The sequence below is a fragment of the Poecilia reticulata genome, linkage group LG17, assembly GCF_000633615.1.
Source record: "Poecilia reticulata strain Guanapo linkage group LG17, Guppy_female_1.0+MT, whole genome shotgun sequence".
NCBI lineage: Eukaryota > Metazoa > Chordata > Actinopteri > Cyprinodontiformes > Poeciliidae > Poecilia > Poecilia reticulata.
In genome coordinates this window covers 24,795,425-24,819,113 of record NC_024347.1, presented here as the reverse complement: position 1 = coordinate 24,819,113, position 23,689 = coordinate 24,795,425, and the positions used below count along the sequence as shown (strand labels likewise).

The window sequence follows — 23,689 nt, the reverse complement described above, 5'->3', positions numbered from 1 at the left end:
CAGTGAAAGACATGAAACTGGGGAAGAGGTTTACCYCTAAAATAAATTTATAATCTGTGGCAAGACTTTATKATGTTTGGTGATATGGCTGAAAAACACAAGGATGTAATGGTTTCATATCAGTCCATATTGATTATTGTTGATTAATTTTTTGCTTTAAATATCTGATATGATACCAAAGTGATGAAGTGGCATTTACTGCTTTTCTACTTCGTGGTTTTAAGCAGTTATGAGGCATGTTTGTGAAATCTGAAACTGCTGCTGCGGCATTTACTCACCAATTTGTTGCTAGGTAACTGAAAGTTACTCACCAACTTGTTGCTGGGTAATTGAAAGTTACTCAACACGCTGTTGCTAGGTAACCAAAGAATGAATGAGAATGCTTTAGCTGGGCTGTGAGAGGTTGAGTGACTAACATCCCCCAGAATGCAGTGTGGTTTTGGATCGGAGTTCAGTGAAATTATAGAATATTCTGACATATTTTCTACTGATATCGATCACGTCTCTGTCTCGATAAATATTGTTATTGATGTATTGCCCAGACCTAGCTAAAAGACAGACGTCAGCTAGTCTGTGTCTGAGCTTGGATAAGAAAATGGGAGTCTCAGCACGTACAAAGCTTGTACCCCAAAAGACTTGCCGCTGTAATTGCACCATAGGGTGTTTGCACAAAGTGTTGACTCATGTGGGTTCAACAGAAATACTCAGCACACTTCAGCACACATGCACACATGCGCACGCACACACGCACACACGCACACCCCGACACACACACACACGCACCCACACACACACACACACAACTTCATGTTGCTCTATCCCATAAAATCCCAATAAAATAAATTTCCGTTTGTGGCTGCAATGTGACAAAATGGGAAAAACGTCACAAGTGTGAATACTTTTGCAATGCTCTGTAATTGGTGGAAGCAGAAAAGTGCGGACCAAAACAAGCCGTTAAAGACAGCAAGAAAACGTTATGCAGACAATATCACACACATCTTCTGGTCCCAGCATCAATTTGAAAGCAGACGCTACGTTTTTCCATCTGCTGGCTCTGTTCTTTAAAGTGAAACCTTTGTAATCTATAACAACTGCACATGACTACCATCCAGGGTACCTTTAAAGAAAAGGACAGAGAGGCTGTCTGGTGATGGTGACAAATGATCCTTGTTGCAGCAAATAAGTCCCAAGACTCCAGAAAATCAATCAAGTGCATGACAGGAGCGAGTGAAYAGAGAACTGAGCCACATCTGCCTCGCTGTTCATTCATAACATTACAAAAACTACTCAGTCTGATCCAAAACTTAAGCATCTCACCAACATCACTGAATAGATGGTGGTGAAGTTTATACACACAGTCAGGGTACCTGGTGCTTGATATTTTGGGTAATAAATGAACGCGTTTGTTCCAGACATTTAGCTGCTCAGGAAGAATCTGGACTATCACTTCCTCCTCCACATGCAGCTATTACGCTTCTTTAGTCCCATGCCAACACATGTGCTCACCGTTTTCTGTTCATTTACCTCTAGGATTGTGTGCATAGCTTCAGAAAAAGATCAAAATGAAGCAATTTTGCCTAATCAGAAGAGCCTCAAGCTATTAAAGACAAACAGGCTTTTGTGAAATGACATTAGAAAATAATACGCTAGGCATTTTTGCCATCTTCTGTTACAGTGAAAATACTTTCAATACAGGACCTATTATGCTTTGAACAGGTTACGATACCTCTACATTCTATACAAAACATGTTCTTTTTTTTTGTTTTTTGCACAAAATCATTCTCAGATAATGAGATTTTATTTTACTCAGTTCTACCTATTTGGAGTTCCTTTCAAAAGTTGTTTTAGGGACTCTGGTCACTTTAAAGACAAAAAGCTCCAACTCCATGTCAACACTCTCACTTTATGTGCGTGAAAATGGATGTGCAACTGTTCAGCAACACATCTTTAACCCTGACTCAGACCCAGAAGAAGAGGAAGTGGAGCCTCCTTCACGAAAGGAGCAAGTGGTTTCTGAATGGAAAGTCAACTACAAAACACTTTCCAGCAGCCATTGTACAGCAGTAAAACCAGCTGACCGAACATGCTCAAGCTCCACTTGCTGATTTTTTGTTATTTTCAGGTTTTTAAAACAACTCGTTTTCTAGTCACCAAAATACTTAAGTTATTGCCAACGAATGGTTACTGCCAAGGCTGTTTCTAGAAACAGCAGACACCAAAATGGAAGAATGAAAATGTGTAAAAAGTCAATTTTGCCTAATAAGTTCCCCTTAAAATGTTTCCAAGATGGAAAAGTCAGAAAATCAAAATCGGAAATGAAAGTGAAGACAAAAGAAAAGAGAAACAAATGACGTGTAAAGCTTAGTTTATCCAACTGAATCTGGGTTTTTGGTTTCTAAAAAGCCCTACACACTGAWCACTGCACAAAGTTAATAAACCTTAAAAAGCAAGTAGTCCTCCAACATAAAAAAGTATGGTTTTAGCTTTCCTGAACAAACCAGAGYCTTTTATTGAGCAGAGAAAGTCAGTGTAGCCATCTGTATATTTGTAGGAGATTAAATAACCTTCAACAGAGCAGATCATTATATCCTCTCAGGTTACTTTGCTGCCTSTGATAGACAATCAAGAAACCAATGAAAATCACATATATTGCCAGGAATGTTAAAAAAMCCCYAATGTATTMAAAATATGAACGTATTAGGCACACATGTKMAACATGAATAGAGAATCAGCAAATCAAACGGCTCAAACTCAGTTCATTCAGACAACCAGGCGTGGTGAAGACRAGCTCCTGAAGTTCAAACCGAATGTCCAAATGAGGCAGAAAGGAAACTGAATATGGCTCAGATATGTTAGTATTTCAGAAACTACAAATCTATATGGGTTTTTTTTTACCAACAACTACCGCAAAACACAAAATCCCACCACGTGTTTTAGTCTAGTTTCTAGTACAAATATCTTATCTTGAAATAAGACAAACCTACAAGTAGCTTTTCAGCAAAATATAGGCGCTAGTTTGAAATAAACACCTCAATACTGATTTTAAAAAAGTACTAATTCCACTGACAGATTATCACTGATAAAACATGGGAAAATTGTCTTAAATTAAATAATCTGCCAGTGGAACCAATACTTTTCTTTACCAATATTAAGGAATTATTGACTTAAAACAAGCTCMTATATCTTGCTGAAAAGTTTGTCTTATTTCAAGAGTACTAAGATGTTTTCAGTAGAAACTGGACAAAAATACTTGGTAAGAATTTGTGTTTTTGCAGTRTATCTCTTTGCACATTTCCAGTGAGCAGACCTTGTTGGCGTCAGAGGTCAGAGGAGAAAGGACAAAGGTGAAGTTGTCACATAAAAGGCAATTCTGTAGGTAAAAAATTATAAATTATAGTAAAAATTATAACAAAAAAATGATTTAATAATAACTATAGTTGACATGGTTTCCTCAAACAGAGAAGATCTGGAACGTTAGATGCACATTTCCACCTTTTTCACTGGTTTCCTGTGACACTTGAGTCACCACATCCTTGCAATCTGAAAAAWAATCCTCAACACAAAAGGCTTCAGAACATCTGATGTGCGTTTGGAAGAAGCCCCTTTGTGTCCCTCTCTTTCCTGCACTCATTTCTACATGCAGCTCTCAGCCTCAAGATCTATTTGAAGTAGAGAATAGAAAAACGTATTACTAAATGTAATAAGGCTTCTTTGAGAGGCGATGGCAAAGTCCTCACAATGTGTCTGCTGAAAATGTTCAGGTATTGGATTGAAAAGGAGAATAAAAAAAAAAACAACCAAAATCCAGAGAACACCATTCAGAAAACCCAGAGATCAGCTGATCAAAACCACTGTAAGAGATAACAAGGAAGCTCGGCTCCTGCGGCGTTAAGTAGAAAGAGATTAGAGGTGGTTTAACTTTTTCCACAATATGGTAATGCCAGAACTGAGCCTCGCTGAGCCACAACCCAATTCCACTGCAGATCAGAAGTTTGCAGAAAAAAAACAAGAAAGGACGGANTAAAAAATTATAAATTATAGTAAAAATTATAACAAAAAAATGATTTAATAATAACTATAGTTGACATGGTTTCCTCAAACAGAGAAGATCTGGAACGTTAGATGCACATTTCCACCTTTTTCACTGGTTTCCTGTGACACTTGAGTCACCACATCCTTGCAATCTGAAAAAWAATCCTCAACACAAAAGGCTTCAGAACATCTGATGTGCGTTTGGAAGAAGCCCCTTTGTGTCCCTCTCTTTCCTGCACTCATTTCTACATGCAGCTCTCAGCCTCAAGATCTATTTGAAGTAGAGAATAGAAAAACGTATTACTAAATGTAATAAGGCTTCTTTGAGAGGCGATGGCAAAGTCCTCACAATGTGTCTGCTGAAAATGTTCAGGTATTGGATTGAAAAGGAGAATAAAAAAAAAAACAACCAAAATCCAGAGAACACCATTCAGAAAACCCAGAGATCAGCTGATCAAAACCACTGTAAGAGATAACAAGGAAGCTCGGCTCCTGCGGCGTTAAGTAGAAAGAGATTAGAGGTGGTTTAACTTTTTCCACAATATGGTAATGCCAGAACTGAGCCTCGCTGAGCCACAACCCAATTCCACTGCAGATCAGAAGTTTGCAGAAAAAAAACAAGAAAGGACGGACCAAATCGATGAGTCCTGAGCTAATGAGCAAATGTATTCATACCCCTGGGATTTTCTCACATTTYATTTCATGGACCAACAAGAAACGTCAAAGTATTTAATGAGGATTTTAAGCGGCTGATCTACAGTAAGGCAGAGCATAACTGTAAAGCAGAAGGGGCACAAAGCTTTCAACAAGTTCAACCACTTTTACTTTGATACCCTAATTAAATATAGTTATCTTATGTTGTCTACAGCTCTGGAAAAAATGAAGAGCCCACTGCACTGAACTCCATTGAAAACCTCCTGGTTATTCCACCAAATATTGATTTCTGAACTCTTCTTCAGTTGAAACATTAATATTGTTGTTTCTAAATTAATACGAACTTGATTTCCTTGCATTATTTGAGCTCTGAAAGCAGCTTTATTGTTATTTTGACCATTTCTCATTTTCTGCAAATAAAAACAAAATTTTGCCTGTTATTTCAGAGACATGTTGTCAGCAGTTCATAGAATAAAAGAACAATGTTCATTTTACTCAAAAATAGACCTATAAAAAGTAAAACCAGAGAAACTGATCATTTTAAGACTCTTTTTTTTCCCATAGCTATAAATTTTAATAAAAAACAGTCATGTTGCTAATTTGACCAAGTAAAAAAATATATATGTTATAAAAAAATAATAATAGAAACTAATGTTCCCAGGTTCTCGTGCACTCTGGCTGAGCTTGAGCTATTTTGCTAAGAAAAATGGGTAATAATGGGCTTTTAACTTGAACYTTCAAGACATGCCCCTGAAGACCTGCAGCTGTAACTGCAGTGAAAGGTGAATTTACAAAATATTGGCTCAGCAGTGACTTTGTTTTGGTCTGGTACATAAAATCCCCATCAAGTTTATTGAGGCATCAGATTGCCAGGTGACAAAAAGTCAAAAACAAAAAGCACTATAAATATTTTTGCCACAGACTATAAATGTGGACAGGTAGTGCATTTATTTTACTGTAAGATATAATTTCCTCTTTTATACGCTGAGTAAGCAAATCCAGTGTGGCAGATGAGATCTATGAGGACTACTGGATAAAGAAGGAYACAAAAGATGTTTGTTGGGACTTTTTGTGAACTTCAAGCTGATTTCTACTCACATGTGGACACAGAACATTAGCTCAACAAATGGTTCGTAGTCCCTAAAGTCTGAGAAAAATGTCAAACGTCTTTAAGCAGCARACTCTAAATAACCTCAGGCTGCATGTGGTAGAATAACTACAGAATATAATCAGGGGGTGTTTATAAATCTTCACTCTCTTTTCGGAGAAATGATATAGATTACTTTGTTAATTATCATTAATTACTCTGCTAAATGATTAAATGAATGACTAAATGATTAAAGTAAAACAAACTGTTTCTCAAGCCGATTCAAGNACAAAAGATGTTTGTTGGGACTTTTTGTGAACTTCAAGCTGATTTCTACTCACATGTGGACACAGAACATTAGCTCAACAAATGGTTCGTAGTCCCTAAAGTCTGAGAAAAATGTCAAACGTCTTTAAGCAGCARACTCTAAATAACCTCAGGCTGCATGTGGTAGAATAACTACAGAATATAATCAGGGGGTGTTTATAAATCTTCACTCTCTTTTCGGAGAAATGATATAGATTACTTTGTTAATTATCATTAATTACTCTGCTAAATGATTAAATGAATGACTAAATGATTAAAGTAAAACAAACTGTTTCTCAAGCCGATTCAAGSAAACTTCAAAGATTATTCTTTTACAATATTGATGAGTCTTTAAGACCCTCAAAGCCTTTCATGACTGCCAGCCAAGGCTTGGCAGAAACGTCCCAGGCCAGAAAACCCAGAATTCAAAGCAGCCTGATAGGAAAGACAGCAGCGTTCGTGGAGATGGAGCCGGATTCATCTTGGCACGCTTAATTCTCGAGAAATGAATGCTAAATAACATCTTTATGCATCAGTGGAGCTGGGAGTGCATCCTAGCTCTTCCCTGGCATGTTGTCTGCTGCACGCGCTCTGTTTTGCCTCATAAAAGTCTTTCTTACAACCAAGTGAGAGCTCTTGACAGTGATGTTTTTCTTCTCTCTCTCTCTGATACTTCTACAGCATCCTCCACACGCCGCAAAGGTTCCAAGTTTAGGTATTTCACGAATCCTCTTTGGTTCTCTCACACCGACTGTCAGAGGCTTCAGAGCGGGAATCCTTGGGAGATAAAAAAGCAAAGAACTGGTGCAAGTACTCATTTTAGTGTTTCCTCTCTCCCTGATCAATCCTGACTGACTCGTGCTGCTGTCTGAGGAAAAAAAACGGGAAGATGAGAGTGGCTCATACGCGCTGACAAACTCTTGAGAAGGAAGCATTCAGGCCACACTCACCCTCCGCCACTGAAACGTTGCAGTGCAGCATTTTTTTTTCTGGAGAAAACGGCAACAGACTTCTAATGCACATTACAGGGAAAGTCATTGTTTCATATTTGTCTTTTCACACTTGTCCTCTTAACTTAAGTTGAACTTCCTTGACTATGTCTCAACTTTGGAGGAGTCCTGAAAACATTTCTTCTTTTGTCTAACTCTTTTGATTGACAGTCTACAAGCTATACGTCTTGAATTAAGCATGATTAYGCTTCAAGTTATGTAAATGTGCGGTCGTGGGAAAAATTAAGTTCACCCTTTGAGCCACTTCTGTGTGATTTCCCAATTTTTTTCATATTGTTTATAGGCTAAAGCTGGGCAATATGGAAAAAAAATCCTATCACAATAAAATGATTGATATCACAATATAAAGCAAATCACTATTTTGTTTCCTGGTATTTTTAAGAGAGACTCAAAGACATCAGAAGGATGTTTTTTATTTTGAAGATTTATTTTTAACAGTTCAAGATGTCATTCAGCATAACTCAACTCCGGGTAAATAAAAAATGACAAAAATGTCAAGCAACACAGGAGAATGAAACCAAAATGAACATATTCTTCACTGGTGTAAAAAAAAAAAAAAAAACATGCATTCAAATGTAAATTTCAAAAATCTCTCCTTTTATGTCCTCTTAATTTTAAGTACTGCTTTTCAAGAATGAGCAATGAAGAGAGAACTATRTAAAGACAAAAAGACAAAACAATACCTTGGTGCAAATTTTAGAAGCATTCAAGGGTGAAAAGTTAAAACAAAAAAATAGACGTCATTGATGTCAAGAAAAGACATATCAGCTTTTTATACCCTCAGTGCAAACATCAGCAGTTTTCAAAGACAAAAAATAAATAAACAAGCTAGACAAAGTTTCTGCTCTGTTGTCAATCTGTGCTGGGTCAGACATTAAGCTTTATAAGTATGTTTTTTTTTTTATTACTTTTGTTTTTTGGAAGTGCGGAGGTTAGCACTTGTTCCCATCTAGGGTTGTGAAGTTTTACATTCTGCACACGCTGGTGRATGTCGCTGGTTTAGGTGGAAAAACAGACAAGTTGTTTTGCGGTATATTTACTATCGTTTTATCGCYTTCAACCCCGTTCCTTCAGTTCATTGAGACACCGCTCTCTTAAAGATCTCCCCACAGGATTTTAATCAATTTGAAACAWGGACTTTAACTATACTATTGCAACACCTTGATTTTTTTTCTGTTGTAGATTTATTGCTGCATCTGGGATCACTGTCGAGGCTTTTAGCTTTCCTTCTTATTTCCTCACATTTATCATCAGAAAAGGTTGAAAAACAGACGACTTCATGGTTTGTTCATGGCTCCAAGCTCCAAATCATCACGTCTCCATCACCATCCATCATGAGATGAAAAAATAAATAAATAAAAAATTAACAACAGACCAATATACGGATATAAAATTGAAAAAAAAAACAGCAATGAAGCTCCAAAGAAACTAACTAAATGTTACTGATTGCAAATAAACTTTCTGCTTGAACTTTTTACAAACAGTAAATTAAAACTTTGCTTACTGCAAAGCTGAATACACAAATTAAATGTTACAAGTTTTACTTATTTCTTATATTTGAGGCTTATTTTGCCTGTWATGGAAGAGAAACCAAAAACATGCAGGTGTCACGTGACGGCTTTTAATCGGCAGCATTGTGTATTGGCACAACATCGTGCGCCTCCTGTGATTTCTTGTTCCAGATTTTCCCTGGATTGTAGTTTTCTGCATGTTTTTAGTTTTTCTCTTTCAATAAACACAGTTTATTCTGTCTGCCTGCCTCCTCTYTGCATTTGGCCTCTTCACTTCATCACTGTATGACCTTCAGACCTTCAGATTTGCAGTACAGTTYTACATTACACTTCACATTGCCAGCAAAATGATCCAGTCCCACCATCTYTATCTGCACTCAGGTTCTTCTTCCCATCATGCTGCTTTCACTCAAACTTGGATGATGGCTGTTAAAAATTGAACAGCAGTTTTCTCAGCAGTTATAGTGTACTTTGTTTGTAACTCTAATGTTYAGATCTAGCTAAGTGCAGCACACACTACCTTCACAAGAAACTCTGAAACATGGGTCAGCAGCACTGCTTCATCATTAGGTTCTGACAACATGAGTCTTACATGAATGTTTCTTTTTTTTAAGTGATTTTATCTCTGATGTGTAATAAAATGTTTTATATTTCTTATGTATTTATATAAATTTAAGTAAAAGTGAAAAATGTATATTTCCTGAAACAATTTAAACAAAATGAATTTGTGTCCGTCTTTTTCTAGCCAGTACCGATGTTCTGATGTTCCTTCTGAATTTAATCAGAGTTTATTGTGGCTCAATGAAAAATTGACTGGCAGTCTGACTCAATTAGTGAGTTTTAAGCTTTWATGTCCCCAGCCCAGAGGGTAACAATGGCAGAAGGTTATACTGTTAATATCACAAACTGAAGGAAACAGACATTACTTCAGTAGCTTACAAACACTAAATCACCTGACCGACAGATAAAAATATTTWAAAAAAATAATCTAGTGTCTTCAGTGCTCACTTTCAAAAGTGTTAAAAATTGCACAAGAATAAAAGTCCTTCTTTGTGCAGAATYATCACAGATTATGTAGATGAACCTTTAGAGTTTCTGGTTGACTCAGGGAAAAAGCACAAACAGCAAAGATGTGAACTTTAACCTATAGATGCCTTTTTACGGGCGATCCTGGACAACTGTTAATGCAGGGACTTTTCTTTAGCCAACTTTTAACATAATTTGTATTTTTTTAAAATGAAAAAACAAATAGATTTAAAACATGCTGTTGGTTGATGCCCTTATAGACTGGAAATCACGTAGTTTCGATTCATTTAACAAATAGGTTGGAAAGAAATAAATGAGATACTCAGTATTTGACCTATAAGATTACTGATCAGAACCGATCACTGGATTATTGGTTCATTCCAATCCCTGGTGGAATACACTGCTTGTGTACCTAAAGTGCTCCTAATTTTTTTTCAGCTTTCGCTTCATAGCTCACAGATGTAAAAGTATTATTTATAATAAGCACATTTAGTTGTTCCTTTTGAAGCAGGAGAGAATATACAAGCTTAAATACATTTATAAAACACAGCTGAATCCAGGTAGATTTTTTTTTTCTCCAATTTTTCTGCTCCTTCGGGAGAATACACCCAGCAGGAGGTGTGAGGACTTAAAATTATAGCTGAAAATAGGTCTAAAAAAATCACCTCCAGCTTTTATTACTGGGAGAATTTGGTGGAGAAATAATGATTTCAGCTGAGATGACTGCTTTGATTTTCTAGCTGTCACTCAAAACAGAAAAAGAAATATTATTATTGAAAATGAAGAACTGCCACAATCACCACATAATGTGCTTAATCAAAAAAGATTAATTTAGAAAGTGGAGTGTACAGTCTAATTGAAGTAGCGCTTAATTAAATATAATTATAAAGCATGATGAATTGAGCTCAGACAGATGGAGAGAATTGGCTATAAAAAGAGCAATGTACAGATTCGGAGATATGTGTAATAACAGCACCGTGCAGGAACCGGTGCCACCTTTTTTAATAGTGCTCTGTTACCCTTGCTCTTTTTTTTCCCCAGCCTTCTCACTGCCATAAATTACTCAGCTAATACCCCAACAGCAGCAGCTAGTGCTGAATCATTCAAAGACCTCAATTAGCAATTAAGGACTTAATGAATAGTGGTCTGTGCAGGGCAATTTTGCTTCCAGCCCAGGGGAGCCCGCTGGAATCTAATCTCTCTTGCAGGACATGAGCAGTAACAACTGCTTATCAGCGTGGAGAACACACAGAAAAGCCAATTGTACGGATATAATGAGAAGCCAGAGTGTAGCAGCAGTGTTGAAGCAGCTGTTTACTGGGTATCAGGAATCATTTTGCTCTGGATCTAAACAAGGAAATGCGACAGTTAAGACTGTTASCTCCCATTACCTACAAAATAATACGAGGGGAACGAGATGGGAAACCTGAACTCCTCAAAATTGTGATAATTTCTTTGAAATTCCTCGCTGAGTTTGGAAACATTGCATGATGAAGATACGTTTTGAATTAAATTTTTTCTGTTTGTATTTTTACAGACTTTTTCTACATTTGCACCCATTTTTCTTCACCTAAAGGTGTCCAGTAGCAAAAAGAAGTCATGTTACACAGACAGGAAACTGCAGCGACCAAAACGGTCCAACCATCAATGTGAGCGACACTAATACCCAGCCACACTGTTGCCTCTTTTAAAATGTGCTCAAATGAAAATTCTGCAAAATGTGTCAACTTCTTTAGTCTGATTAATTGTCATAGAAATCAATAGAATGATCAATTACTAAAATAATTGTTATTTGCAGTCCGATAGGAGACGTGTAATTGCGGTACTGTTGCGGTAAAATGTGTTGATAATTCAGCTAAATCTTCCTGACCCTTTTCTAACCCTTTCTTCATTATGATAGCTTCATTGTACACATCRATATCACCACAACAATTTTAATTTCATTCATTCTGCAGATCTACATCCACTTTTTAAAAAGATATCTGCACTGCACTTCTGCAATCGTTTTCTACGTTGCAAAAGTCAAAGTTAAAGCAGAATGCAGCAAAATCAGCTTTCCAAAATGAAACACCAATTTCATTAATTACACAACCCCAGGAAAATCTGCAACTACATAAAGACTGAGGGAAAGAGCAACCTCTGGGGACAAAATGAAGACATTTGTATTGCCAGTCATCTTTCAAGGAGTCTACAACTGGGCTTCAGAGCAGAATATCAAAGATTGAATATGCAGGCTTACATGACGCGGTAGGTAGTGTGCTGCCTTATGAATTATTACTGTCACTCTGTCCTTTTATATTATCATTCCACGGTCCTGTAATCATTTACATATTTCTCATACATTTAATGAAGGGACTTTTCTGAACTTAGAGGCCTCGCTTGTGCAGGGGCACACAAAGCTTCTGTAGGGAAAATACACTCCAATTTCCATCAGCTTTATCTCCCCTTCCTCCTCTCCTTCTCTCTCCCAGCTTGCGAAGGGGAAAAAAATATATATGGAGGCTCTCTGAAGCATGAAGACTGAGGGCAGACGATCAGTCGCCTAAAACTATAGCTGCACCATAATCGGATTGGGGCGACCTATAGCCCCGGCCAGCGACGAAGACGGCAGGGAGATAAAACACTGCGTGACCTGCACGGGGCGCAGCGGGATGAAGTCATATCTCTGCAAGATGTTTTATCTCGCATTGCACAATAATAGAAAGGGCGGTTATCTTTGAAATCGGAGCGCTTTGACTGCATACCTGAGGTCAGTTTGCAATCTTTTCGCAGCATTAGCTCACTATTTGATACCAGGAGGATCATTGCGTTGTTTTTAAAGCAATATTGGGTTTCCAGAAGTTTGACTCCAAAAAACTCTTGAATGCACCACGCTGTTGACCTCTGAGAATACTCAAAGTTATATTTCTTTTTCTAACGATGAAATTGCTGCTCTTCCTCTGAGGAATTCACTTAAAATAAATGATTGCTCCCACATCGCCACGTCTTTCTATAAAAGAGACTCCCCGCTTTGCTCAAGGGTGTATGAACATGTGCTTTCCCAGATCCCTTGGCATGGACACATTTCTTCATTTCCCTAATTTCCCTTTTTGTGTACCTGCCAAATATAGCCTTTGCCTCGCCATGTTAAAGTAACTGGGTCACTGGAGCTGTGATTAATTAGCTGATAAAACATGTTTTCTGTATGAAACCAGGCTGAGAAGTCTCGGTAATGATAAGCAGTGGGAGCTGAAAGGTCAGAGGTCAAACCAGGTAAGTCTGTAGAGAAAAATCTGGGCAATCTGTGAAAAACATATCAAATGAAAATAAAATATGCGCGAGGACGAAATATTTGTGTGTGAAAATGTAGCCTCCACAGTGTGAGTAAGAAAAACAACATGACAAAGAGCTGATTATAATTTAATTCGAAGAACAATTTGCAATTTAAATGGGAAAAAGGGCCCCAGTCTGCTGTTAAATATTACAGCTGCCACTGTTTTCAGTTTATTCTATAAAAAAAACTGATTTTTGAGGATCAGCGACAGCAGGAAGACTAAAAGCAGCGACACGAAGCGCTAAATAATGCTGATTTTAATGCCTTCTGAGATGAAGCCAATAAAGACGAACAAAAACTTAAAGGAATGGCGGACAGTTTTTGCTCCAGATGATACATTGGCTTTCTCCTTCCATAAACAACTCAAATAGGGTGTTCAAACTTAATTATCAAGCAATAAATGATCTACTTGTAGAGCTCGTTGTGTTTGTTTTTGCTGGGGTTTTGTGAGCTAGAGTAAAGGACAAAATGCTGAATGAAAAGGAAAAGTAGAGGATTTTGACTTTTTAGAGTTTTAAGTACTAAGAGAAGCTCAAGTTCAGTCAGATTAGATAGAAAGTGTCTGAACATACATTTTTAAGTTAAATTCTGGACTTTAACTGGGCCATTTTAATACTAAATCACTCAACTGTAGTGGTGGCTGTATGTTTAGGGTCACTGTGGAAGCTGGTGCAGCTGGTGCATATCTTTCTTGCCACTGAGGTTCAGTACGTCACAGTCACTAGTGACACTAGTGTGCAGAAACATACCAGGCTGGGATTTGAACCTATGACCTTCTGGGTCAAGTGTGCATGACCTACCTACAGCCATGCACACTTGACAAAGTGTGAATTGGAAAACAAGGTAAAAATATTCTTTCACAACAATACTCTTAGTATCAAAGGGATAATTTTAAGAGTGAGAATAAATCACAGCAGTAGGGTCTTCTGTAGTTGTTTCAATGAACAAATGTTTTTTTTTAGATTTAATAGATTGAAGAGTAGAGCAAGAGAGCTTAATTTTTACAGCATCAAACAATCTGTTTCTGTAAGAAACCAAAGGTGCATAAAAATAAAAACAAACATAAAAGAAGCAAATAGGCAAATAAAGTGATACAAATACATTTGGTATAGATAAAAATCGAACAAAAAGCGTAATATATAAAAGATTTGTAAAAAAAAAAATGCTAAAAGAAACTGTATTCAAATCAGCAGCAAAACATCTTCAGGAGAAATGAAACTGCACAGGCCTGAAACAAAATTCTAGTTTACATATTCAGTAGAAAGTCTTAAATTTAAATTAGTATTTTCTAGGTATGGCTGCCTGTATCAAGGTAAACGGAGGTTTTAAAACGATTTTTCCRGCATACTGTTCTTACAATTTAATGAGATGTCAGAGAAAGAGCTGCAGTGAATGGAGTTTTTCCTCTCCTGCCTCTTGGTGTTCACTGCTGGTCAGCTGGCTAAAAGGAGGAGACAACACTTTCTCCTTGCTTATATAAAGGATGCCACTGACTCATTGTAAATATTTCTCTCTGCAAAAACACAGACAGCCGTGGTATGAGAGAAAGCATCACCCATAACTCCTACTGAGGTAAAGATGATTTCAATTAACAGATGGCCATCAATAACTTAAACACTGCTTTTCAATTTTGCAGTTTCCAGTCTAGAATGTAAACATGGTTTAGATAAAGTAGACATTTTTATTATTTTAGCAGCAGACAGATTTGTTTTTAGATTTTCTTGCCATTTTTACTTAAAGTGGTCATATCTTCAGAGTAATTGATGCTTCAGTGCAGTAGTTCAGCTCCTTCCCATTTGAAAGTAATGCCAGCATAAATGGCCATTACAGTTTGTTTTTATTCCCCAGTGCTGCAGAAGGTGACCTTCTCCACCTCGGAGGCCCAGTTAGCTGAAATATGTCATTACAAAACAGCAGCAAAATATTTTCTTYAGTAAACAACAGTTTGTCTTCCTTGCATTTAAGACTTTAAGATTATAACAAGAAAAGTGTTTTGTTTTTAAAAGTTTGGCTTCACAAAGAGACGTACAAGAAAACTGTGATGACTTAAAACTTCTGACCTGTGCTTATTGCTGAGGGCTTTGAGTTTCTGCTGTTTTCTGTTAATCGTTGATTTTTTGGGGGGGGGACCACTTACCCACCAAGAGATTGCAAAGGGGCACTTATGACCAAACCCACAGGGGTGCCAAAATTGGAACAACTCTATTTATTAGGCTAATTACATTCACAGTAGGAGTGTGCCATTAATTAATTTTTAACAGAACATAAAAGCATGTAAACTTGCAGTTTGGATGAGTAATGAAAACTGTCCTGTGCAGTGGTATTGTAACCTGGTGATCAAATCATTTTTTCCTGCTGTCTTTTTGTTATTTAGATGAACTTTTCCACCAGCAGGACACTTTTACTGATCAGAAGCCGAAAACAGATGTGACCCAATCAGAGAAAATACTGGGCACAAAGTGTTTGCATTTTGCCCAAAAATCATCTGCAAATCATATTAATTATTTAAAGTGTTTTCTGCTTTAAACAGTACAGCAGMAAATGCCTAATTCACAGAAAAAAAAAMCCCAAAATTGTTTCATATTTAAATTGCTATGTTCACTGTAACAGAAACGTAATGATACAATTCGATTCAGGACCATATTAATGCAAGGTTTCCCTCAGAAAACTGCCCAGCGCTGGGTGAATGGGCGCTGGGCAGCCATTCATCCAGCAGACCATCGTTTTTTTGAGTTAAAAAATGTTTAAAGTTGACAAGACATGYCACTGCTTTCAGTGGTTCTCAGAAAATTCTGGTGTTAATTATTTGTAGGATGTGAACTAAARAAGTCTGATTATCTTTTTGGCATTAATAGCTAAAAAGATGAGTTCTTTGGGACACGCTGATCTTTCCCTAATCAAAAACTTCTTCAAAGGAAGGTGTAGAGGAGAAAATATCAAGGACTTCCTGTGAAAAATTAAAGCGGATGACAGTGAACCAAGAGAAAGTTCTGGTGGCTTATTAAACTCTTTTCATTTTACCTCAAGTCAGAGCCTGACTCTGTGAATGACGTCAAACTCAACTTATCCATGTTCCAGATAAACTCTGTGACCAAGCTAACGACTAAGAGCGATAAAAGTTTAAGAGCAGGGCTGCACTTTTGCGAATATGTCGTAATTGTAATATTAGTGTGAGTAATATTCATATTGCAAAGGATGGCGTGTRATAATTGTACATTCCAAGTGTTATGAACTTGCATGCCACGTTTTAATCTAACATTTTAATGTAATATTTGGCCAGTTGGACAGAGTCTCACGGCAAGAGGCGTTCAAGTGACACAAGTTCATCAGAGTGATGAGAAAGAGAGGAAAGAAGAAAATTGCATGTACCGGTATTGTAACTCATATAATCCTCTCAATATTTACAATTTTCTGTAATTGTACAGCCCCACTTAGGGGAATATATTTCATATTACATGTTCCGTGTGGGAGACTTGCGGTACAGAGGGTGTAATGAGGTACAACTAAGCTTTTATAAGGAGAGGAGACATTTTGGTGACGGAAGATAGGAGAGAAACTTCCAACTTTCGCACTTTATTCTGACTTAATGGACTTGTCTGTTTTTTGTTTTTTTTTCAACCTAAATTTTGAGGTCTTGGTTAAAAATGCATCTTTCTTTGTTTTTTAATGTCATAAAACAACCAGCTGAAATAATCAAACCTTTTTTACTACTCTACAGACATGATTAAGTATATAATTTCAATACTAAATATTGAGGAATCCTGAAACGAGATAAAAACAATGCAAAATTATCAACATATTTCACAAATGGARATCTAAAAAGTGTGGTGTACATTTGAACTCAACTCTATGAGTCAATATTTTGCAGCATTACATTGTGTTGCAAGTGTTTGGGGGAGTGACTCTATTGGCTTTCCATATTTCTGGTGTGAAATTCTCACCTGATCCTTTCTGTAAAGCAGCTCAAGAACAGTTATTTTGGATGGAGAGTATTTGTGATCATACATTTCCAACTCTCAACTAAAATGTAGACTTTGGTCCATTCAAACAACTGATTATGTTTCATTGCAACTCTGACGTCATACAGCAGAAAAGTTTAATTTTGGTTTCATGTGACCAGATCACTGTCTTCTGCGTGTTTATTATAGATTTTGGCATTTGTACTTCTGATAGCCGACAAGTTGAGAAACATGAATGAAAAAAAAGATTTCTGTTCAACTTTTGCATTAAAGTGACTCCAGAACAGCTCTCCATTAAACTTTTCTTTAGAAACTTTAAGCCAATCTGAAATTATATAAAAAATTAAAAAGTAATGTGTTGTCTGAAAACATCTAAATCCTTTTCACTTCTGCTCCACCGCAATAGTTTTAAAACAATAAAATATTTAATTTCATCAGCACTCTGTTTCCCCATGTTTCCCAGTATTTCACAACCTTAAAACTTTTATTAAGGTGCTCAATCTTAAATGCTTACTCGGAAAAAGCCCCATTAATTGGTCGCACGTGGGCGTCGCTTCTCCACGCTTCCTGTCAGATTTAGGAKTTTGAGTCTTAAAAAGAAAATAAACTCCTGCATTTGTAAACCCTGTTTGAACTCGTTCTGGAGGAGTATTGTCATTCTGCTTCTTATCTGGGGTGARACCTCATCCCCGGCTTTTGTGAATGGGAGGTGGAATAGCGCGGAGAGAGACATGTGCGGCGRCGAGGGCGCGGGGTTAGTGACTATATCCACTCCAGACTTTCAGGCAGGAATCAGCTAGCTCCAGCTGCCAGAGTAATGAAGTGCTGGCAGCTGTCCCTGGTGCTGAAATCAGCCTCCATCTCTTTGAGCGGGGGAATATAAAGCGACTGGCCGCCGAGCTGAGATACCGACGCTGCAAGGCAAATGGCACGTCTCAGAACAAAACCCAAGTATCAGATGCATGCATAGGCACACGCACTGGCTTAAACTGCTGTCTCCCAGTAGCTAAACACACAGGCCATGTCCTGAAATGGGTGAAAATAGGCATTCAGCAGCAGAGGATGTAATAAGAAGTASAGGGTGTTGCCTCATTGTGTATTAGATTTCATACATGTGTGAAACACCTACACCGGCATCATCTCTCTTTTCTCTTGTCTGAGTCCTTCATCTGTTTTCTCTTTGCTTATCTCTCCCAGGCAGGGACATAAAAGAGACAAGAGGAAGCTGCTCCTCTAATCCGTTCCTTGACCTCTCTGGGGCTGCTCAAAAATGATTTTCGTCTGTATTTGCACCTGCTAAGGGTCAGCGATCAACCTGCGGGTGCAGCAGGACGTGCCTGAACTGGACAGTGACAGATTACTGACTCGGTCCACCGGCGGCTGGATACACTTCCTCCCGCCGTTCCGAGCTCATATAGGGATTCAGTGCATGTGCATTCCAGAGCCAGCCTCCCACTTCATCCCCGGCGAGAGATAAGTATTGTTTGCGTAGCAGCATATTTCATGCTCGGCTTCCCCCACCTGTTTCCCCTGACCTGCAAAGTCTGAAGGCGGGAGAAGCTGTCGAATGTCCCCTGCTCGGGTATCTCTGGAGCGTGATTGAAAAGGTCCTCGTCTCCAGCTGCTTTCAGGAACAAAACTTCTGTCAAGGATTTTAAAGAAGCGATCCCAGTGGTCACTTCAAGGACTTTCTGTCCACAAATTCTAGGACATTTTGTGTGTGTGTTTTATTTTGGGTCTGTCGAGGGGTTGTCGCCTGCAGGTTTTATGGGTGAGTTCAGGCAGCAAGTGGAGGTCAAGCTATTAATCAAATCCGTCAGCAAAATTTGCATAATGAATTGCTGCAGAATTTGCCTTGAAGATCCCCCTCCCCTGTTGCCGTATCAGCTCGTGGGTGCAGACACTTTAAGTACTTTACTTAAAAGACAGGAGCCAGTCAGACATTTCCATAGTACAATGAAYGTGGGTAAGAAATGTGTGTTGGGTTGATTAATTAGYTAATCAAGAAGCAATCTCTGACTGTATCAATACATTTTTCACATCAAATAAAATTTGATTGACAGCCAAACATTCTTGAGCTTATTTTGGCCTTGAATCTGCATCAGTACCKTTACACTTAAAGCTAAATCCACTGTCTGTAAGTGAAGCAACATGTTTTGCATTGAGGTGACGCCTTAAACGTGAAGTGTTCTGGTTTTCAACACGTCTTCTGAATCTTCCTCATACCTGGGCAATCTTTTACCATGGCTGTTTGTGTTTTTGTATTTTTGAGTGGAAATGTTTGAAAGAGCAAAATCTGCCTTTCTGTTAAGTGAGGRAAAAGTAAATTTTTTCAGCTAGCTAGACGGCACCATGTAACAACAAGGGGGAGGGGCACTCCAAAAATCCAGAGAAAACTTAAAGGTCYCTCCTGCACTTTATTTGGCATCACATTAAAGGGTATTTAATCCATAGAAACTGAGCTGTACAACAGCTGTTTAAACTTTAAATACAGATTTTAAGACCCTGATGAACAATAACGTGTAGTTTCTTCACCTTGATTCTCTGTGTCACAACTTAGTGTATTTCCAAACTACTGAAATTGTTCTATAGGTATTTCTGAAAAGATTATAATAACCTTCCCTTAGACAGCTGCAGGCAATGTGCAGTAACAGGCAGCGGAGGGGCGCTATTACCTTACTTTAGTTAATAGAGAATGGAACAACCTTGCAAAAGGATTTTTACTAAGAATGTCTTGATCATGAGTTTTTCTTTTCTTGGTATCAAGTCATTTACAAGTAATCATCTCATACTGAAGTTTATAGTATAAATTACACTCTCCTGTTTCAGAAACATAAAACTTTGTTCTTAAATGTGTAAGAGTTGATTAAAATCTTTCCAGCTGCTCTCTCTGCATCTCTTTCATATAAGGGAGATTTGGTCAATAAAATAGGCCACAAGTTGACAAGCTGTACACAGGAAAATGTCTCATGATATTTAAAACATGGCTGCTTGTCCTGCAGATACAGTATTAAGGAACAGCTTTAGCAAGTTGGAAACCAATACTTTCTAAAACTTCAGAATATCTTGCCATTTATTGGCCCATGACTAAAGTCGAGTATTTGATCAAGCTATTTCTTAAGGATGTGCTATAATTGTTGTTATATTGAAAGTAGAAAAGCTGAAACAATGGGAGGATTAAGAAGTGCAAGGTTCCACTTCCCGACAATTAAAAAATAACTAAGATTTTGATAACACTGCACTTTTTAAAAAATGCATAGTACATTTTCTAAATATTGATTTGCTAACTTCCTCATGAGGCTAAGCCAAGTTATCGGCGTATTTGGAATATGCTTTGAGGCATGTTGGTCATCAAACTTCATGTCAGTTTACCCAGTATTTATMATTTTATCCMTTCCTATCAACATTTCCTACCYGTAAACAAACCTCATCTGTGCCATTTTGTCCCGTCATGTTTACAGAGTTTTACCACACACACTGCATCAACTGGAAATAAAAATAAATGAAAAGAAACAAATAATGTGTAGCCATCTGCGTTCACTTATTCTGCCTGAAGCTAAATTAAGCTTTATCACTAATTATTTATGAATTATTAGATAACTAGAAAGATGTGTGAAAATTGTTAAAAAGTTTTTTTATTTTTATGTCATATTTTTTGTAAATATTGCTGTAGGTTTAGGCAGGCAGAGGGATGGGGGATCACATACTTCTTGAGATTCTTCAGTGTGGAGCAAGATGCTGCAGATCTTCTAGAAGCATGTTGTGGTTTATGAAATCTCTTCTACCATCATATATTTTTTTCTCAAACTAACAGAAAAGACAAATTTGATTGTTTGGAAACATTCCTGACTCCCAAAAAACGCATAAAGCAAAACTCCACTCATAACCTCGATTAAGGTAATATTGTTTGCTAAGCAGCAGACTGCAGGCTAGGCAGAAAATTTGACAAATTAAACAACTAATATCAACTTGTCTTGTTTTTGGGAACCGATGAAGAACAGCAAAAAKGTTTAATGTTCAGCACTGTAGTCGCTTGGCAATTACCATAAATTTAGATAATGTGGAAACTAAAAGGTGATAAATGAAATGAATTGTCATCGTGTTGTTTATCTACATGTTTACATGTATTTATTGGTGTACATTTTGTGAAGTTTGAAGTGTTATATAAAAAGAAATACCAAAAACACTAAAAAAAGACCAACAAGGAATAAAGATCAAAATGTTTCTAACTATTGAAGGATAAATAATGTAATCCATCAGCTGTGTTTTTCCTCAACGAGAAGATCTGAAACCTCTTGTCAGTTGAGTGCAAATCCAGCTCAGTCAAAAAGCAAACAGAAGCACAATGAAAACACCAAAACAAACTCTGGCAAAAGTTAAAATTCTCACCTATTAGAAAAGCAAAATCCTTAAACGTGAAAATCAAAAGTGTCATTTTTGCGACCTGGCACAGGTACAGCCTCCAACAGCAGAGAAACACTTCAAAATCAGATAAAATCGCACCAAAATAAGCCATGATGAGACAGGTGAGTGAGGGGCAAAAGGCAGAAAATAAGCAAAATGTTGGAATTATATCAACACGTTTTAGGAAGCTGCATTTAAAAAAAAAGAAGAAGAAGAAGAAGAAGAGGGAGAACAGAGAAGAGGGGCAAAAATATCAAGAGCGTGTGCGAGCACGTAGGGCTTATATTTCTCATCGGATGTTGCCGGAGCAGCAACACTCAGCATCCAAGATCTCAATGACTGCATGCAGGGAGCAAGAAAACATTGGGTTTTTTCTCTCTCTCTCTCTCTCTCTTAACCCCAGTGTTGGCGAAACACCGAGGCAAGGAAGGAGGAGGAGGACAAAAACGAGGTAAAAATGTGCTTAATAAAAAGGTCAGCGGAAAATGTACTCACCGGGAGGGAGTAAAAGGGTTGAGTTAAAAAGAAACTGGGCGGTGAAGGGCTGCTGGTGTTAGCAGGCGTGTGAGCACCGAGGATCTGCGGCGCTCCGGCTGCGCTCTCGCTCCTCGCTGCCGGTGGCTGAGTCACGTGACACGGGCTTGGCTCGGAGTTTCTCAGGCAGTCCGAGTCTGGAGAGATGGGGGGCTTTTTCTCCCCTCTGTTGTCACTCATTAATCTATTTCCTTTTCAGAGCCCAGGGGAATGTGATTTGGTGGCTGTGGAGGACCCCTCCGGAAAGATGTTGTTTTGTTGTCTTATATTTTCTATTCCCAATGCAGCCTCCAAACCCACTGAGGTTTTCTACTTCACAGTCATAAACTTTAATGCATCTATTAGGGAATGCATCGCCAAGGAATGCAATCATTCACCATTAAATAAAAGTGTGGCGTGCAAAGGATTCAGTGCAAACAAAGCTTTTGCTATTTTTAGATGTGAATTAAAAAAAAAAAAAAGCCCAACAAAATACCTTGATTGAGGTTTGATTTCTAATTATTGGCATCACTCATCTGAACCAAAAAAGAATAAAAAATCCTGCTGAAATGTGTCTAAATATTGTTTTATTTGACTGGATATTTAAGTTTGAAGTGTTTCTTTTTACTTAAAGGTAAAAAGAAATAAAAGATTTGGAGGTTTTCTTGCAGAACAAACAAGCAAGAGTTGTGAAGAAATGCAAAATTATTGAACGAATAACAAACAGCACCTAACAGGCAAAAGTGTGTATAAGTAATTCAGTGTTTCCTTTATTTATTATTTTTCCCCACTAAAAGGAAGATTGTGTAGCTCAATAGATTTTTTTTGTTCAATTCTTGCTTCTTCTGCTCTCACTTTTTAAAATAAAACTCACAGTCAATATCTTTAGGTGTAAAACAGACAAGAAATCCATAAATTCTCCAATCATTTTTTATTAAAAGATAAAGCTCCAGGTCTTCAGCATATAAATTGTGATGTGTGGTATGTGGAGAGATGATCAGACTGCCTKATTAAAAAGCCTGAGTTCAGGTATTTAGTTCGAAGTCTCATTAAAGTTCTTATTAAAGTTTGATCACCTTGGAAGTCATTATGGCATTCATTTCAGACAGTGTGAGGAGAAATTATATTACTGAATGTAAAGAAGCACATTTTTGACCRGTTGCGTCAAAAGTAAGGACCAGCCGGCCTAATTCAGTCGTATCTGAGCGCAGATTGATCACACTTTGCAGGATTGTTTTAACTGYCTTTGCCAAATTGGAGGCTTCTGAAGCACKAGTGGCGTGCTTTAAGTTACAACATCTCAACTGGATTTAAGTCCAGACTTTAAAATTTGTTGTTTTGTTTTGTGTTTTGCATCATAGTCCTGCTGCACAGCCCTGAGCTTGAAGTCACGATCTAACATCTGGACCTTCTGCTTCAGGATTTTGTGCTGTAGAGTGAAATTCAACATTCACAGCGAGTCATCCAGGTCCTGGAAAGCAAAGCAACCCTTCACCATCACACTGCTACCATTGTAGTGTAAATGTAGGTATGACGTTGTTTTTCTGCTGGTTTTAGTCCTGATGGACCTTTACGCATCGTCCAAAAGGTTTTTCTTTTCTGTTGTCATCAACCTACATATTATTTTCCTATAAAATATTTTTAGCAAATGTTAGACTGACATTTTTAATCATTTATTTATTGTTCATGTTGGTTATGAAACTCTTAAAASAAATGCCGTTTTACTCAGTCTCTTCCTATTGTTGAAGAGTGAACGCTGAATTTGACTGAGGTAAATGAGGTCAGCGGTGCTTTAGATGTTCCTTTGTTAACTCCTGGATGAATCATCAATATCCAATTAGACTAATTGTGTTTAGCCTAATTGCTCTCATTGT

The 23,689-nt window shown here is 37.6% G+C and overlaps 1 protein-coding gene across 4 annotated transcripts in view; it reads right to left on the bottom strand.

Moving 5' to 3' along the window:
• LOC103479799 (RNA-binding Raly-like protein) overlaps positions 1 to 21,929 on the bottom strand; it is a 65,576-nt gene extending 43,647 nt beyond the window's left edge. For 3 of the 4 annotated variants that reach the window (XM_008434457.2, XM_008434459.2, XM_008434458.2), the window contains exon 1: positions 21,798 to 21,929. The gene's annotated coding sequence lies outside the window, so the exon portion shown is untranslated. Of the gene's footprint in view, positions 1 to 21,287; positions 21,720 to 21,797 lie in introns of those variants that run through there. The other variant, XM_017310039.1, reaches the window with a different exon arrangement.
• Between the last annotated feature and the right edge of the window lie 1,760 nt (positions 21,930 to 23,689).